Below are 12,314 nucleotides of genomic sequence, written 5' to 3' on the forward strand. Positions count from 1 at the left end.
TACCATAATAAAACTCGATTAATCCATTTGAAGCTCGAGCTCGACTCATGTATATATCAAGTTGCTCGAATTCAAGCTTGAAAGTCTAAATTCTAGCATATAGATCCTGATCTCGGTTTCGAGCTCGAATTTGGGTATGTATTGACAATATATCTCTTATATTTCGTACTTCTATATATATGTGTGTATGTAATAAATACTCGAGCAGCTCGCGAGCTACTCGAGTACAAATAATCGATCTCTCGAGCTACTCGAGCTCGGTCAAGTCAAGTTCGACCAAACTGCTCATGAAATACTCACAATTATTTTGACTCACTTGCATTCCTCTACATACGATCCTTAAATTTATTTCAAATACACATATATCTGATCACTCATTCAGATATTTACTAATATTTTTCTCAAATTTTAATAAATTTTATCTTGATCATATATAAAATTAACTAATGTAACATTGTTTATCAAGACTTTTTAGTTGATATTTTATCTTTCTCATTAATTAAGCATCTAAATTTTATTTGAAACAAAACAAGGTTACAATATCAAAATGTACGTTTCCAAAACAATACATACGATATATATATTGTGTATAGGCATCACGTACATAAACTTATTAAGGGAGAACTTTGCATAAAAATTATGCCATTTGTGGGGACATTGCCATTGTCTTAATTAAATAGCAGCTCAAGTCATGCAGCACCCTCGTACTACTTCCCCACAATTTGAATACAACTTGTGCATTCTTGATCTCCAAGTACACTTCATGGCCTCACCTAAGAGAAAATGTGCAATGGCTCTCTGTATTACCCTATTGTTTTTGCAGCATTTCGGGATAAATTCGGCCTCCCGTCGTCTGGACGTTCGACCTCCCATACCGATCCATGATTCAAACAGGCACAAGCCTCCAGCCTTGTATAGTATTCGATTGAATCGGTATAAGAAGATGCAGAAAGAAGCTTTCAGGCCAACGACTCCCGGAAATAGCCCGGGAATGGGTCACGACACGCCCCCTGGCAACTAACAGCATGCTGCGAGAGAACAGCCGAACCCGCGTATCAGTTGAAAACTTACCATTCTTTTTTACACGGATTTATGTATGTTATTTGTGGGATCATAATAAACCCTTTTATCATCTATCCAAATGGAAATCTTGATGTTTCCGTTTGAAGTATTATTCGAAGTCCTGTAAAAAACTTCTTCAGATAATTTACATTCGGAGATGGTTTTTTGCATGCATGCAAGATATATAATATTTTTGTTTCTTTTTTATAAAATGATTTGTCTCTTTGATTCTTTAGATTTGTTTATTTTTTAAAAATTTAATTTTCGTGATAATTTTGAAATTGAGAATGGAGATTTCTTGATTCAACATAATTTGTGATTTGGCTTAAGTTATTAAATTTGTCACCCTAACTCATCAATATGATTACTTTCCAACCGCATATTCTTGTTATTGAAACATAATACATAGATAGACTAAATGTAAGAGTTTTTCGAATTTTCAAAATTATTTTATATATACAACAACAAAAATAATATAGTGGTTTTTATGTTATATATATATATATACATACATACATACATACACACATCAACACATTATATAGTCCTTAATTATGTGTTTTTGGTTTTCTTTTCCTTTCTTTTTTATGTTTTCCCCTTAAGTTTTTCCATCGGTTTTTAGCCTTTTAGAAGTGCACCACTTTTTCTTTATGTTGGACAAGAATATGTACTCATTTTGTCGAGAATCTTTGATGGCGACAGTCTAAATCTCTTTTAAAAGTAAGATCTAATTATTTATGTAATAAAATTATAGTAGTGGCTCTTAATCCAACCATTAATTGATCATCTGCCTCATGGAAAAGTGATATAGATTGTAAATTACATTAAATTGGTCAATATTAGTGGCCCTAAAGTTCAAAAGAGCAATCAAAATCATTCCATGTTCTTAGCGAGCAACTATGTTAATTCTTAGTGCTTGTGTTTAGTGCTCAATAAGGATAATTATCGATTCATTATTAATATCAATTCGGGCACACACGATGCGCGTGTAAAATTAAACCTTAATTTGTAGCAAGGTTTTAGCTGTGATCTGTACTTTCCTATGTCATTCATCTTCGTTAGAATTTTCAGTGTTTCTTGATGTAAACAAAAATCTAACATGCATTCTCAAATTTTGTGCGGCAATCATATGAACCAATCCACCAATAAAATCAAACTACTCGAATAGTAAGAGTATTTCATGTCAAGAATTTTTTCTCAAATTATTTATAAACACGATAAATAATTTGCAGAAGCGAATCGAGTGTTACTTCCGGCCATTGAATAATTTGAAAGTTTTCCTGTTTTCCTCTGATTGATGCCTTCTAAGCACTCCAACACTCTGTGTAGATTGTGTATTTTGTTTTTATGAAGTGTTTGGTTAGAGACCTCAATCACTGTTATTTATAGACATTTCTCATATCATCGATTAGTGATTCCGGGAGCTTTATTGTCAAAAGAAGAGGCGCATGCGGGTCTCAATTTTCTAAAGTTGAGGCGGCTTGTACCGTTTTTCAAAAATGTAGGCTATGACGTCACCATTACGTTTATTCTTCTTCTGATATGAATTGATATGTGCCATTTTTTCTTACATTCTCCCACTTGGCTCATATCTCATTTTCCATAGAAGAAAACAAAATACATGAATCATGACGATGTGTCATCTTAAAACGAGTATTATCTTTCATATATTACAATGCATCATGTATCTCAAATCTGTATAACTAAATGAATAAACCCTATGTTTATTGGAGGTTTAACTTTATTGATATCTCTCGAATCAATGAATGTGTGCACAATAAATATGAGAAAATATCACATCATAGTTTCATTAATTTGTTTTTACAACAAAATTACATAAAAGAATCAAGTCACATTCTTTCTGTATGAACTTTGAATTTCAATGGTGACATGCCTTTAGTCAAATGATCTGCAATCATCAATCCAGTGCTAATGTGCTCGATAATTAATTTCTTATCTTTAGCACGCTCTCATATGGCTAAATACTTAATCTCAATGTGCTTGCTTCGACTACCACTTTTGTTATTTTTAGCCATAAAAACAGCAGTTGAATTGTCACAATATATTCTTAATGGCCCAAATATAGAATCCATAATTCTAAGCCTCGAAATGAAACTCTTCACCATACACCAAGTGAGGTTGTCTCAAAACAAGCTACGAACTCAGCTTCCATAGTGGAAGTAGCAGTCAATGTCAGCTTTGTACTTCTCCAAGATACAACTCCACAAACTAGCATAAAAATATATCCTGAAGTGGATTTTCGTGAATCAATGCAGCCAACGTAGTCTGAATCAGAGTAGCCAATTAGTTCCAAATTCTCAGTTCGTCTGAACATATGCATATAATTGTTGGTCCCTTGAAGGTACCTCATCACTTTCTTTGCAGTTTTCCAATAGTCTAAACTTGAATTACTCTGATATCTTCTCAACATCCCAACAACAAATGCAATGTCAGGTGTAGTGCAAACCTGAGCATACATCAAGCTTCCAACAACAGAAGCATAATGAATGTTTTTCATTTGTTCCCGCTCTAGATCATTCTTTAGGTATTGGCTTAAATTGAACTTATCTCCTTTCACAATGATAGCTACACTTGGTGAACAATTTTTCATCTGATATCTCTCTAAAACTTTGTTGATATAGGTTTCTTGAGAAAGATCTAGAATACCTTTAATTCGGTCTCTATGTATCTTAATGACAATGACATAAGATGCAGCGCCCTTATCCTTCATATCAAAATTTTTAGAGAAAAATTGTTTCACCTCATATAACAAACATTTGTCTTTGGTTGCAAGCAATATATCACACACATATAAAATAAGGAAATAATTTTTCATTTTCAGCTCCAATGCTAAAATCCGATTCTTGTAAATACATAACATAATCACTAGATATAGCGAATCTTCTTACTTTAGTAGGTCTTCTCAGGTCATTTGGTTGATCAATAATTTCTTGTCGTTCTTCATTAACAACTTGATCTACTGGATTTTCATTAGCGATTTGTGGAACTTCGGTCACCAGTTGCCTAGCACTCGTTTGGTCTTGAGGGATGTGAATAACGACCAATCTATCATTTGAATAAGAGGGTTGTGAATTAATGTGATCTTTCTTAAGAATTATGTCATTTGAATTATCACTACCACTAATCAAATCATTCTCAATAAATTTTGCATTTCTCGATTCTACAATTCTAGTGTGATGAGATGGACAATAGAATCTGTACCCTTTGAATTTTTCGGCATACCCGATGAAATATCCACTTATAGTTATTGGGTTCAGTTTCTTTTCATGTGGGTTGTAAACTCTTATTTCTGAAGGACAACCTCAAATGCGTATATGTTGCAAACTCGATTTCTAAACTTAAAATAATTCAAATGGCGTCTTTGAGACAACCTTAGTTGGAACTCGGTTTAATATATACACAGCCGTCTTAATGGCTTTAGTTCACGATGATTTAGGAAGTTTGGAGCTACTAAGCATGCTCCTCATCATGTCCAATAATGTTCGGTTTCTCTTCTCAGCTACGTCATTTTGGTCCCGAGAACCAGGAATAGTATATTGAGCAACAATATCATGTTCATGGAGAAACTTCGGAAACGGACCAGGTGCCTGTCCATTCTCAGTGTATCTACCGTAATGTTCTCCACCTCTATCAGTTCTCACGATCTTAATCTTTTTTTCACATTTCTTCTCTGCTTCAGCCTTTAAAACCTTATAGGCTTCTAGTGCTTCGTTTTTGTTATGAAGCATGTAGATATACATGTATCGTGAGTAATCATCAATAAAAGAGAAGAAGTATTTTGGACTTTTCATGTCAATATCTGGACAACAAATATCTGAATATATGATTTCTAATATTTCCGTACTCCTATTGACATCTTTTTTAGACTTATTGGTCTGTTTTTTCTTTGTACATTCCACACAAGTCTCAAAATCAGTAAAAATCTAAAGTACTAAGTATTCCATCATTCATTAATATTTTAATCCTCTCTATGGAAATGTGTCCCAATTCATGTGCCATAATAAAGAAGAATTTTCATTTATAACGCATCTTTTAATACCTATCTGAACATGCATAGTGGTGTTATTATTTTGTAAAGAAATAGAAAAAAGACCATCAATCATTGTATCATTTCTAATAATATTTGATTTATAAAATAAATTTATTGATTTATCCAAAAATTGAAATAAATAACCAAGGGATACAAGATTTGAAAGCGAAATTAAATTCCTAGAAAAACTAAGAACATAAAATGTATTTTTCAATTTTAAAATAAAACAAATATCCAATAGAAGGCAGCAAGTCCCAATAGTCTTCACATGCGAAGACATCTTGTTTCATGAATATATGTTCAGCTCATTTCCTTAAGGTTTCTTTAGGCTTTGCATACCCTCACTACAAGAAAATACTGAATACACAACACTTAAAAGACAACGGTTTTTCAAAAAAATCGTTGTCTTTTGCTTTTTAATAATGATTTTCACTAAAATCGTTGTTATTGAGAATTTTTTTTAAAAGTAAAGACAACGGTTTTATAAACCGTTGTCTATTACCGTGCTTTTTTAGACAAACGACAACGATTTTATAAAACAGTTGTGGATTAGCATGTTTTTTGGACAAACAACAACGGGTTTGCTTAAATCGTTGCTATATTTAATGACGGTTTTATTAAAACCCGTCGCTATTAGCGACGGTATAAATAAAACCATCACTATTTTAAAAATTGCCACTTTTTCTTATAACCGTCGCTAATATAGCGACAGTTCTAAACAAAACCGTCGCAATTTTTAAAATAGCGACGGTTTAAACAAAACAATCGCTAATATTAGCGACGGTTTAATAAATAACCGTCGCTAATAGCGACAGGTTTAGCTTAACCATCGCTAATAGCGACAGTTTAATAAACATTAGCGACGGTTTTACCAAAAACCGCCGTAAACTGTCTATAAATACTCGCGTTTTTTGTCCATTTTCCTGACATAGCTTCACATCTACGATAAATGTTTATCTCTTAGATGATTTTAGTTTCGATTTAGGGTAAATTTTTTCGCTTCAATTTTTGGTAAATTTTTAAGTGTTAGTTTAGATCATGAATATTATTAGCTTTGTCAGATTGTAAGTTTTTTTAGTAGATTTATTAAATTATAAAAGTAATTTTTTATTTTACATAAAAAATTAGTGACGTATTTTGTCTAAACCGTTGCTAATTAGCGATGATATTTTTCTAAACAGTCGCTAATTAGAGATGACATAGTCAAAAACCGTCCCTAATTAGAGACGACTTTGTCAAAAACCGTCGCTAATTTTAGTGACGGTATATCTTAAACCATCGCTAATGAGCGACGACTTATTTAAAACCCGTCGCTAAAATTAGCGACGGTATATAATTAGCGACGATTTTTCAAATGATAGCTACGACAACGGTTTTGAACGCACTTTCAAGAACACTGTCAGTTACACCGGTTTTCTGACAGCTACGACAACGGATAATATCCGTTGTCATTTTGCGTTTTTGTTGTTGTGCCTGCAAGGTATTTGTAACATGGATTCTAGAATCAGAATCAATCCACTATGTGTTGTATATCATATCAACCATATTAGATTCATAACAGACAAATGAAATAAGAATACCTTTCTTTTCAAGCCAATCCTTAAATTTATTGCAATCCTTCTTCACGTGTCCCGTATTTTACAGAAGAAACACTTGGATTCTTTCTTGATGTCAGGTTGGGTGGAATTGTTCATTTCCCTTTTACCCTTGACTTTGGCTTGCTTCTTATACTTTCGTTGTGTAGTCATAAAAACATTATCACTCATTTTCATAAACAACCTTCCTTCATCTTGAACACACATGGTCATTAATTCATTTATTGACCACTTATCTTTATGTGTTGTAAGATATTTTGAAGGGTCTATGTTGTTGTGGAAGAGTGCATAAAATGTAATGCACAAGAAAAGTCTTCAGTAATTATTTGACATTATTATGTTGATCGACAGAACCACGCATACCAGCAGAGATTTTGGTCTTTATTAACATTACACAGGGTCGATTAGATCGCTCCTATTTTTCATAAAGATCAACATCATCTGGAATGTTGTTTTTAGTAATAGCAGATGGTTCATCTTTCCGTATAGCATAATCAATATACATCCACTCCAACTGAATAAGAATTCTTTCTTCCCATATTTTATAGTTATCGCCCTTTAGTTTGGGAATGTCACATTTCATATCAAAAAACTCATAGGTTGCATAACTACACAAAATATCATATGCTTAAAATTTTGAGACAATATCATGCTTTACCAATGTAATTCATGTTTTAAAAATCTAGAGACATAAAATTTGCATGTGGGCTAAAATTTTAATTCAATAAGATTTTTCTGTAACTTTATGATAAAGTTATCAAAATATATTTTACTTAACTCCTGTTGGTAAATTAAGAAAATATAATTTGATATTTTAACCTAATTAGTTATATAAATATAATAAAACTCATGTGGGGTAAAATTTACTATGTTTATATAATTACTTACAATTGATGTCCATTATGTGATCCAAATCCACTTAATACATAATTTTTCATAATTAAGGATGATGTGGCTATTCCTCAATTATTTAAAATTATACGGTTCACCGGACAAAATTTTGCTTTACTTTAATACTTTATATAATAATTATTTAATAACATAATCAACATTTTCCAAGAGTGCTCCCAGGAAAGATATGTAGTGCTAAGGCACTTTAAATACCTAACTCCTACTCATAGCAACATTACTCAGGGAGACCAGTGGCAAGTCAAGGCAGTTTAAACTGATCTATGAAGAACTCCATCAGATCATGTTTTCTTATGTCACCTTATAATTATTATTCAACTTAATTATCCACATTTATGTGAATCTTTATAAGTCAAAATTTTTCATTAAATAACTTTATATTCATATTTTTACTTAATATGAACAAATATGTTCCCCATCAGTTTTTCTCTTCAATCAGAGTAATGATAAAGTGAGGATCACATTTACGTGAAAATGTGGGCTCCTCATCAGTTTTTCTCTTTTATCAGAGTAGTGATAAAGTGATGACTATTTGTTCATTTGTGAACATCTGAAATATTTTATTTTATCATATTATATGCATATCTTACTTGATATGTTCATTTCAAATTATAAACAACTTAATATAATTTAATATGAACATATTGTGAATATTGATGTACCAATTATTTTTTAATATTATTTGTATTTTTAAATTTCAAGAATAAGTTCAAACATAATATTAAATTTTCATGTACACATCAAACACTTATCCATAATATTTGACATTATATCTAACATGCATAAATAATTTCTAAGCATGTATTAGAAATTACGTCGAATTTAANTGCAAAAATAATTTCTAAACATGTATTAGAAATTACGTCGAATTTAAAATTATTTTAATAAATACAAATTATTTAACCAAATGCTATATGTATACCGAATTATACATATAACTTAATAACACATTAATCATTATTTATTTATTTATTATTTTTATTGTTTTTAAATAAAAAACAATAATAATAAAAAACTAAATTGTTACCGACAATGACTTGCAATTGTCAAATTTTCCATTCTCTAATTCTTGTCGGTAAACAATGGCTTGCATTTGTCAAATTGGTGGGGTCCTGGATTAACTATTTTTTTTAAAAAAATCATTTACCGACAATTGTCACAATTGCATTCAATGAAATGGGTCTTCAATTTCAATTCATGCATTGCACGTTGTCTCTATAATTGAATGCATGGTTTTTCATTTAACTTTCGAATTCAGTTGCCGACAATCACAAATTTTCGAAGTTTTCTTCTTCATCTTCTCAAAAATAAAATTTTCAGAAACCTTCGTTTTGAAATTTTCTTTTCTCAAAAATTTTGAAATATCAAGAAATATGAATATTGTCATCTTCAAAACTTCAAGGAAGAACTTCAAGGTGTAATCGAGAACAAAATTCTCACGTAAGTTTCTTAATATTATTATGTGTGATACCTAAATTTCAAGTTTTTTACGTAAAAATTAAAATTCTTTTCACAAAATTTCAAGATATCCGATTTTCAGAAAATGAAAACAAATATTTTCAAGGTAGAGATATCACAGCTCTGATACCAAATGATAGATATTTTTCTAAAAATCATGTTTTACGTATATATGAACACGATAAACAATATGCGGAAATAAATCGAGTGTTACCTCCGGCCATTGAAAATTTGTAAGTTTTCTCTGCTTTTCCTCCGATTGATGTCTTCTAAGCACTCAACACTCTCTATAGATGTTGTATTTTATTCTTATGAGGTGTGTGTGCTTAGGGACCTCAATCACCTCTATTTATAGGCGTTTCTCATACCATCAACGAGAAAATTCAGGAGTTTGAATGTCAAAAGAAGAGGCGCATGCCATCTCAATTGTCAAAAATTTGAGGTTGCATGTATTGTTTGTAAAAAATAGTAGGCTTCTTGGCCGTCGCCAATTCCTACACGCTACTTCTTTTAATATGTGTCATATTTTTTACATTACTCACTAAAGCAAGGAAGGACATGGTCGGACCATTGTAGACTACTGTCTTTCGAGCACTTGGGACAACTGATTGAACTAAACAGACCAGAGACTCCACTGGTTTCTAATCATGGAATCTCCCCACAAGCATTATTCTTTTCCTTCTCATCTTACCAAGGAAATCCAATTGATCGAACCTGCGAAAATAGGTAATGTCTAACATATAATACGTACAAGATCGTGCCACACATTCAACCAACAATGTGAAATATTGCTATAGTGTAGTATAAAAAAACAAGCATATCAAAAATGTTCTAGAGCCACTGAAATCTCACAAAGTAATCAATAAATGTTGGTTCTTTCTTTATAAACTCACCACATTCCTACAACATATACTCATTCCATGAGTAACTACAAAAAAAAGCCAGTCATGTACCTAGGAAATGAAGAAGAATCTGGCTTCCATCTCCATTTCTCATACTAGGAATCCGGACGATTGTTTTTCCGACATGCAACCGCCGTACTAAGATAAGGGCAAGAAGAATACTCATAGAGAAGGTAACTTTGATCGTAAACCCATTTTCCTTCGCTAAAATCACAGCTTTCTGGTGACACATTGAGCCTGTTTCGAACCACGACAAGTTCACCATCTTCTTGAGATGATTCAAAGTGGGAGAAGCAAAAGTAGACAGTAAAGAACAGGAACAACTAGACAGGGGCGCAGCTAGAATTTTGATTCAATGTAGGTTACGGTATACTATAATTTATATAAAAAAATCTTTTAATCATAAAACATCACAAAATAACTACTTTAAAATTGTTCTTTTTGAGTCTTCATATTTTGAAACCTTTGTACAATAGATTCATTATCAATGGTCATAAATATATCTTTCTCTACATAAACAATGAGACTATCACTCATTCGATTGTGCAACCTGTCTTTCACAATTCTCATGGCAGAAAACACCCTCTTACTATCACCTTTGCAATCGATAGAATTAATGCCAATGTCAAAAGCTTATAAACCGACGGGTACAACATATTTTTCTTTGACATGACTAACTTCTCTGAAAGATCACCAAGCCCTTTCAATACTTGAAATGCTTTGTTAAAATGCATATCACATATATAAGTTTCAAGTTGATCATCAAGTGTGAGGAGATAAAAACTTGAAAAATCTTATGGATAAAATTCAGCTAGTTGCATCAATTTTTTCTCGTCAAAAGCAAAAAACAAGTTTTGTGGACACAAACAAGCTACAGAAAGGAGTAACTACGTACCTGCCTCTGAGAAACGATCATTTAACTCTTGAAGATGCATGTCGATAACACCACAGAATAAATCCACATGATAGTTAACCATTTTTGTCACTTCCGGTGGNCTAATCACGATCTCTCCTCATTTCTTGGACCCTGATCCTGTCCCACCTGTTGTCGTGTNTTGAATGCAAAATCAAATAAAAGTATTGACTCCAATAAATTAAATGCGTCAGTTTTTTTATTAGGAGAACTGGAATCATCTTTTGAAATTATTTCAAGCACATCAATGACAACAGAGAACATGTAAATCAAGTTTATCAATGAATTGTAATGTGACCCCCAACGTGTATCCCCAGCACGTTGAAGGGTAGTTTCTTGATTAAGTCCGTGGCCACTTGAAATCTCGCCCTCTGCAATGCCTCGACAATAAAATCTGAATATTTGTCTCGATATTACATCAATATTCATCCACCCTAATTGAAGAAGAATTCTTTCTTTCAATATTTTATAATTATCTCCCTTCAGTTCTTGAATGACACATTTCATATTAGAAAAACTCGCAGGTTGCATAATTGCATAAAAATATAATATGCTTATTATTATTTTTTAAAATTTTGATGTAATGTATGTAATTCATGTTTTAAAAATCTAGTGACATAAATTAAACATGTGGGCTAAAATTTTAATTCAATAAAAATTTTCTGGAATTTTATGATAAAACTATCAAAATATATTTTTTCTTAACTTCTCTGGGTAAATTAAGAAAAATATAATTTTGATGTTTTAACCTAATTAGTTATATAAATCTAACAAAAATCCATGTGGAGTAAAATTTATTATGTTTATATAATTAATTACAATTGATGTTCATTATGTGATCAAAATCTACTTAATGCATAATTTTTCATAATTAAGGATGTTGTGGCTATTTCTCAATTATTTAAAAATATACATCTCACTTGAAAAAAATTTGGCTTTACTTAATGCTTTATATAATAATTATTTAGTAACACAATCAACACTTTCCAAGAGTGCTACCATGTTGGGATCGATTAGGGGGATCATCGTTGAGCTACGATAGCTCAATTCTTGAAATATTGAACACCGATGAATTAAATCGAATTTGATTTTCAAACCAAACGGAAGACACTCAAAATAATCATTCGTAGAAACCGATTAAATATTTTGTAAAGCATTTAAAAATATATGCAAGTTGAATGAGCAAAAATATTTTGGTTGAAGCATTTTATCAAACACTTTGTATGCAATATTTTGGTATTTGAAGAACACATAAAATACTTCAACAATGCATATTTAAAAACAGTGGAAATGATAAGTAAATTCAATAAACAAATAGACACAAATTTGTTTATGGATGTTCGGAGATTAACAACTCCTACGTCACCCCTTCTTCCTCTTGGGAAGGATCTACTAGAAGACTTTGATTTATACAACACCTTATA

Source organism: Primulina huaijiensis, chromosome 8 (assembly GCF_012295235.1).
Source record: "Primulina huaijiensis isolate GDHJ02 chromosome 8, ASM1229523v2, whole genome shotgun sequence".
NCBI lineage: Eukaryota > Viridiplantae > Streptophyta > Magnoliopsida > Lamiales > Gesneriaceae > Primulina > Primulina huaijiensis.